At 46.3% G+C, this 7153-nt stretch overlaps 1 pseudogene; it reads right to left on the reverse strand.

Moving 5' to 3' along the window:
- Positions 1 to 2889: 2889 nt before the first annotated feature.
- On the reverse strand, positions 2890 to 5265 carry LOC138154558 (aspartate aminotransferase, mitochondrial pseudogene; annotated as a pseudogene).
- Between the last annotated feature and the right edge of the window lie 1888 nt (positions 5266 to 7153).

The following is a 7153-nucleotide window of genomic DNA, read 5'->3' on the forward strand; positions in this document are numbered from 1 at the left end:
AAAAGAAAAAGGCTATTACCCGCAGGGTGAGATTCTTCAGTTACAGATAAATTGAACAGATGGAAAATGTTCAGTTTACCTGTAGAGCTTGTTTTCTGTTTTACTGACAGGAAGAAAACAGCTTCAGAAGCTTCATTGCTATACCAACCATCCATTCAGTCATTATTTCAGATGAAAGACTCCCAGTAATCCCTGGGGTCATGTTTCCATCTATTTACAAACTTGCAAGCATCTTGCCTACTGTCCCACTCTGGGGCATAGAGGCATTCCCTGCTCCCCATCTGAGAATACCCCTTTTAATATTAGCTTTGAGACCCTGAACTTTTAGGAGCTTGGAAACCTCACTCACTTGGGGAACTTGGCTCACTGACTGGCAGGGGCCTGGCCTGTGTCTCCCTCCACATGAATCGCTCCTGCAAATTTTTATGCCTTTAACAGCTTTGCAGCTCTTCTGCCTAAACAAACTGACAACCACTACTGGTTTCTAGGTCTTCAAACAGAGAATAACTATAATGGTAATACCAGTACTAATACTAACATGATAGCTAGCATTGACATATCACTTTAAGGTTTAGAAAGTGCTTTACTATAATCTCATTCTGTTCTCACAATCACCCTGAGCTGGAGATACTCTCATTATCCCCATTTTACAGGTGAGGAAACTGAGGCAGACAGGGGTTAAGGTGACTTGCTCAGGGCCCTACAGCCAGTAGGTTTTTGTTGCTATTGAGTCACATCAGTCATTCTAAGCAGAGCCAGTAAATGTCTGAGGCCATATTTAAACTCAGAACTGACTCTGGGTTCAGCTTGCTCCCCGGCTGCCTCCATGAGCAAGAACATATGTCTATATGACGCTGGCTTAGTAAGAAAGCCTCTCCCAACTTTAGCCACAGCTATGATAATGACTGTGGCAAAGAACAGACTTCTTTTTGTTCAGTCATGTCTGACTCTTCATGACCCCATTGGAGCTTTTCTTGGCAAAGATACTGGAGTGGTTGGCCATTTCCTTCTCCAGCTCATTTACAGATGAGGAAACTGAGGCAAACAAGGTGAAGTGACTTGCCCAGGGTCACCCAGCTAGGAAGAGTCTGAGGCTGGATCTGAGCTCAGGAAGATGAGTCAGTCTTCCTGACTCCAGGCCGGGCTCTCTGTGCACTATGGTGCCACCGAGCAGCCCCTCAAGACATCGCTCTTGATGTCATTGCTCCTCTTTGAAAATGAAGGACCAGCACCTGACCATCAACAGTAACTGGGCTACTTTTAGAATTAGATTCTGTGAAGCTAAATGAGGACGCAGCAAGATGGGCAGCGATCCCCAGGACAAGCTCCTTTAAGGACCATGGACGTCGTTCAGTGAGGCAGGTCAGGTCATGCTGGGCTTCCGGCAGGTTCAAAGGCGAGATTTTACTGTGGAAGAAAAACTTGGGTTCTCTGCAGCTTGTCAGAGGCATTTTATTAAGACAGACAGATAGATATATTGGATAGACGGATGGACAGATAGATAAACAGACTAGATAGATTAGATACATAGATATATTAGATAGAGGGGCAGCCAGGTGGCTCAGCGAGTAAGAGCACCGGCTCCAGTGTCAGGATGACCTGGATCAAATCTGGGCTCAGACACTCAGCACCACACCCAGAAATAACTGGCCGTGTAACCTTGAGCAAGTTACTTAACCCCGATTGCTTAAAAAAAAAGATATATTAGATAGATAGACAGATAGACAGACAAAACATTCATTAAGTACTATCTAACTACTGATCTCAGTACTGGGGTTGCATTGCAAGCAAGACTACTCTCCAGAAGCTTACATTCTAATGGGGAGAGCATGTAAAGGGCAGGTAAAAAGCAGAGATGAGGGAAAGGGGCTAAGTGCAGAGAATGACCTGTGGCTCGAGTGGAACATGGCTGAGGCCCTTCCTGAAATAATGGTCGAGGCTGTCACTCTCCATCTGGGAGAATGGGACTTGTTTTAAATCTCTCTCAGCCAGGTTTTCATATTTTATGGTTGCTATTTGATCTTCATTGAAAATTTTTTGGCTTTTTGCTTTTTGGAGGGAAGAAGACAGGGCAATTGGGGTTAAGTGACTTGCCCAAGGTCACACGCCTAGTAAGTGTGTCAAGTGTCTGAGGCTGGATTTGAACTCAGGTCCTCCTGACTCCAGGGCTGGTGGTCTATTCACTGTACCACTTAGCTGCCCTGTCCTTCATTTTTGAAGAGGACCAGTGACATTGTGGGTGATGTCTTGACTTGAACGTGATTTGGGTTGAAGTGAGGCAGAGATGCAAAGTCCTCAGTCTCACTCTCTCTTCCAGAACCATCCAAGTCCAGTGGCATCACAAAAGTCAGGATGACTGGCTATGGGCTGGGACACAACAGATGAATTTGGTGTTTTAGATGTCTGACCAAGCTCTAAACACTGCACAGCCACCTTCACGGCTGTTGGAACGAATTATTCTCATCTGCCCATTCTGCAGGAGAAGCCTTCACATGTTGGGAGTAGACACCCCCTGACTCACCAATGGGTTTGAGCCCTGTTACCCTCGACCTGGTTTAGCCCGTCTGCTAAGAAGGTTCATAAGGGCATGGCTGCTTTACATGGTACAGCTGCTTGGAGCCACAGGTGAGAATTGAGGGAAGGAGGACGCGGAAGGTGGATGAGCAGCTCTGAATACCCCCTGCACCCCTCATACTCTTTTTTTCCCCTGATCTACAATAATTTTATTGTAACAGAGAAAACAGGCTGCATGATTACAATGGAGGGTGGTCTTTTCCAGGCTGAAGTCTGAACTTGGCTACAACACACAGAAGCTTAGAACCACAGCTCAAAATACTCATCTCCCAGGACTGACCGCCCCATACAGACTTGTGTAAACAGGCTATTTATTGCACAGCCATGTTGCTGAGGTCTGGTGGGGAGGTGGCAGAAAGGTGACGATTAAGAGCCTTGCAATGATGCTGATTTTACCCCATGCTCCTCCTCCGTCCGTTGCGGAGAAAGGGGAGGAGGAAATGCTCGCTTCTTAAATTACATTTTACTTAATACTCCAAGTATATGCATCCTGATAGGAAGGGTTTGAAGGTCAAATCAAGCAGGGGGAGAGAAACCAGAGCAGATTTGGATCTTTGGGTCAAAGGGAAATGACAGCAATAAGGATCGGGGTTGCGGGACAAGTTAAAGTCTTCGCTGTCCGACGGGTGAGAGCCGCCTCCCATTCCCTCTTATTTCTTAAAGCCAAGAGGCTGCACAACAGTGGCCTCCATCAGTCATGGGAGGCCAGGCAGAGGTGGGAGTCAGAACTGGGTGAGTCTTCTTTGGAAGCTTTTAGCACCACAGAGATTTTGGTTACGTGGGCTAAGTGATATTTATTACCTAGATTAAAGCTCTTGAACAACATTGTAATGCCAGGAGATCTAAGACTGGGGGAAGAGGAAAGGGAGAGGAATTCTGGTTTTTGGTAGAGTTTCTGTAAGTATAAAATCTTTTGGAAAAATTGTGGAGGATGGGATGGGGAGTTTGGGTTAGACCCACAAAGCTCCAAACACTAGTTTCAGATGCCTTTAGCCTACTCACAGGTCTTGTTCTGAGATACTTTCAAAGGCTGAGCATTAAGCACTGTGGTTGAAAGGAATTCTCACACCACTCCTATCTTCACCAGCTCAATCATCTCTCTGAATCTCAAATAGCAGAGTCTGATGGTGGGAAGGTCATCTCTGCTCCACCTCACCAGGGAGTTATTTGCTGACTTGGTGAATGGCATGGGCAAGGTATCCTACATTGCCCGATGTGACCCCTGCTATGGAAATGCGGCCATCTTTTGTCATATAGATGGAGAACTTCTTGGTCAGCCATTCCACCTGCTCAGGTTTCAGGCCTGTTAAACAAAACATGCCAATCTGGTCAGTGATGTGCTGCCAATTGTGGGAGCAGCCCCCTTTTTTGAGGTTGGAAACCAGTTGGGTCCGCATGCTAATGATGCGATCTGCCATGCCTTTGACTTCTTGCAACCACTGGCTCCTCAGATCAGGACTATTCAGGATCGTGGCAGCAATCTGGGCCCCATTGAGAGGGGGGTTGGAATACATGGGACGAATCAGGATTTTCAACTGAGATTCTACCCTTTTGGCTTCATCAGCATCTTTACAAATCATGGTAAAGGCTCCCACATGTTTACCATACAAGCCCATGTTCTTGGCATATGACTGACAGAGAGAGACGTTAATGGCCTGATAAATGAAGTGGCGAACAGCCCAGGCATCCTTGTTGCTGTCTTCACTGGCAAAGCCCTGGTATGCCATGTCAAAAAAGGCAAAGAGTTTCCTTTGCTTTACCAAGGATGCTGTTTCTTTCCACTGTTCAGGACAAGGATCGACTCCAGTGGGGTTGTGAGCACAGGCATGCAGAAGGATGACACTTTGCTCTGGGATTTTTGAAATGTCTTCCAAGGCTCCGGTGAAGTCCAAGCCACAAGTCTTGGGGTCGTAGTAGCAATAGCTATTCAGCTGCATGCCAGTATCCTTGAATATGGAGTGTGAGTTCCCTGGGGTGGTTTTGGAAGGTAGACATCCCAGCTGAATTTGAAGAACCGTTGCAGAAAACTGGCTCCCACTCTCAATGCTCCAGTTCCAGAAATGGTCTGTACAGTGACATATCGTTTGCTTTTCAGAACTTCATGATTTTCACCTAGTGCCAGCTCTGCTGAGGCCTGGCAGAATTCAGCCAGCCCTGCGATGGGCAGGTGGTACTCTTTGTCCATGCTCTTCCCTGCAATCTGAGCCTCTGCCTTACACACACTTGGAAGAACATAAGGCTTCCCATCGTCGTCTCGGTAGGCCCCAACTTCCAGATTCATCTTCTTGCTGTTGGTGTCCCTCTTAAATGCTTCTGTAATCCCCAAGATAGGGTCTGGGGGGCCCATCTCTACATAGGTCCACCAAGAGCTTGCTCTGGCTGCGGCGGCCGCGCCGAGGCCTGGGTACAAAGAGGAGGCTCCGGAAAGTAGTCGGCAGGAATGCAGCAGCGCCATGGCGAGCAGAGAGACGGAGAGATGAGCGACTGTGGGCCAGAGGGCTGGTGGACGCAGGCACACAGAACCTCCTCTGCCGGTCAGCTGAAGGTAAAGCACCCCTCATACTCTTAAAACGCCCAAAACAAAAGCAAGATTCCACAAGTCAGGATTAAGGAGCAGCCTTGGATTTATCAAACAGAAGAAAAACTGGAAATGCAGGCCATCCTGCAGGGTCATTTCCCTAATCCAGTCAAGGAAACAGGAGAAAAGGGAGACTGCTCTCAGAAGGATTATAGGATTATACTGCACCACAGATTCAGAGCTGAAATCGATCTCTGAAATCTTGAAAAATTAAAAACAATTTTATTGGGGTAGCTAGGTGGCTCAGTGAATAGAGCATCAGCCCTGGAGTCAGGAGGACCTGAGTTCAAATCCAGCCTCAGACACTTAACACTTACTAGCCTTGTGACCTTGGACAAGTCACTTAACTCCAATTGCCCTGCCTTCCCCCTCCAAAAAGTAAAAAAAAAAAAAAAAGAATTTTTTTTTAACAGATGAGGAAACAAAGACCCTAAAATATCTTTCCCAGGTTCACATAGCTATCTATAAGAAGAATTTGAACCCAGACCCTACCCGCTATCCAGGGGTGGGGAACCTGTGACCTCCAGGCCACATGTGACCCTCCTGGTCCTCAAATGCAGTGCTTTTACCGACTCCAAACTTCACAGAAAGAGCCAGATGTGGCCCTCTAGGTCCTCAGGTGTGGCCTCAAGGCTGCAGGTTCCCCGCCCCTGTATACCACACTGTTTAGTCAAAGGGTCTTTGCTTTTTATCACTACCCCAATTCTGTCTTCAGGGAGATCAGAGTTCTCCCTGGGATCTGATGAGGTTTATTTCGTTCAGATAAGTCCAAAGATTTTAGACTAAGATATTGAGAAAAAAAAATGTTTTCTTAATATTTCTAAAAGAGGAGGAATCCTTGGTGTGATTCTGCCAGGCCTAGCTTCCCAGCACCAACTTGCTGTCTACATCAAATATATTCAAAATAAATATCTGCTGACCTGGGAGAGAGGCAGTAGAAGCTGGGAGGAGGGGGAGAGGGGTAGCAGGTCACATTTGTGCTGAGCTTTGGAGTCAGTTAGGAATCCTAATTCTGGGGCAGCTGGGTGATACAATAGATAGAGTTCTGGGCCTGGAGGCAGGAAGACTTGAGTTCAGATCCGACCTCAGACACTTACTAGCTGTGCGACTCTGGGCAAGTCACTTAGCCCTGTTTGCCTCAGTTTCCTCAACTGTAAAATGGAGACAAAAACAGTATCTCCCTTCCAGGGTTATTGTGTAACCTAAGTAAAGTGCTTGCAAACCTTAGGGCTCTATACCAATGCTAGTTATTATTATTCTGCTGAAGAGACAATTTGATGCACAGCAGAGAGTAGCATGAATTTATTACCAGGGGATTTTGAAACAGGAGAGGTGGGGGTTGCTGTGGCCCATCTCTTGCGTCTACATGCTATGTCCTTTTCAAATATTTTTTGGTTACCCATGTTCCACATTTGTATGTATGCATATTTGCACACACATATGTAGGTGGGTACATGTATGTATTCTCTGGTCATGCATTTTCTCTCAAAAGTGTGATAATGTGTGTGAGAGAGTACCCAATTCAGGCTTCGGGGAATTTTTTTCTTGCCTCTTTATTTGCATTTGGCATCTTTTCTTTTGAACAAATATGCACTCTAATTAAATTGAAAACATCGGTGGAGGTAGATGAACTGGTTTTGAGGAAGTACTAAGCCAAGGTGTGTTTTGAATTTAGGCAAATTTTCTGGGGTTCACATATGAGGAGATGCCCCAGGGGTTCCACATACTGGGAGGGCAAGCTGGCTTGTTGGGTGACAGTCGGCATCCTGAAAGATCCTCAAATGATGGCTGAGATCTAATACGATTGCACTTTGCTGCTCCTAGTCATTGTCAGTCATGTCTGACTTTCCATGACCCCATCTGGGATTTTCTTGTCAAAGATACCGGAGTGGTTTGCTATTTCCTTCTCTAGCTCAGAGGGATAAATGCAAAGCCTCCTTCTTGGGAGCTCTGAGACAATGGAATGGGCAGATTCAGAAATCAGAGGTTTCCTACTAAGTG

Source organism: Petaurus breviceps, unplaced genomic scaffold (assembly GCF_028583685.1).
Source record: "Petaurus breviceps papuanus isolate PSGF00001 unplaced genomic scaffold, PetGlider_PUasm1.0 91041, whole genome shotgun sequence".
In the NCBI taxonomy this organism is placed as follows: domain Eukaryota; kingdom Metazoa; phylum Chordata; class Mammalia; order Diprotodontia; family Petauridae; genus Petaurus; species Petaurus breviceps.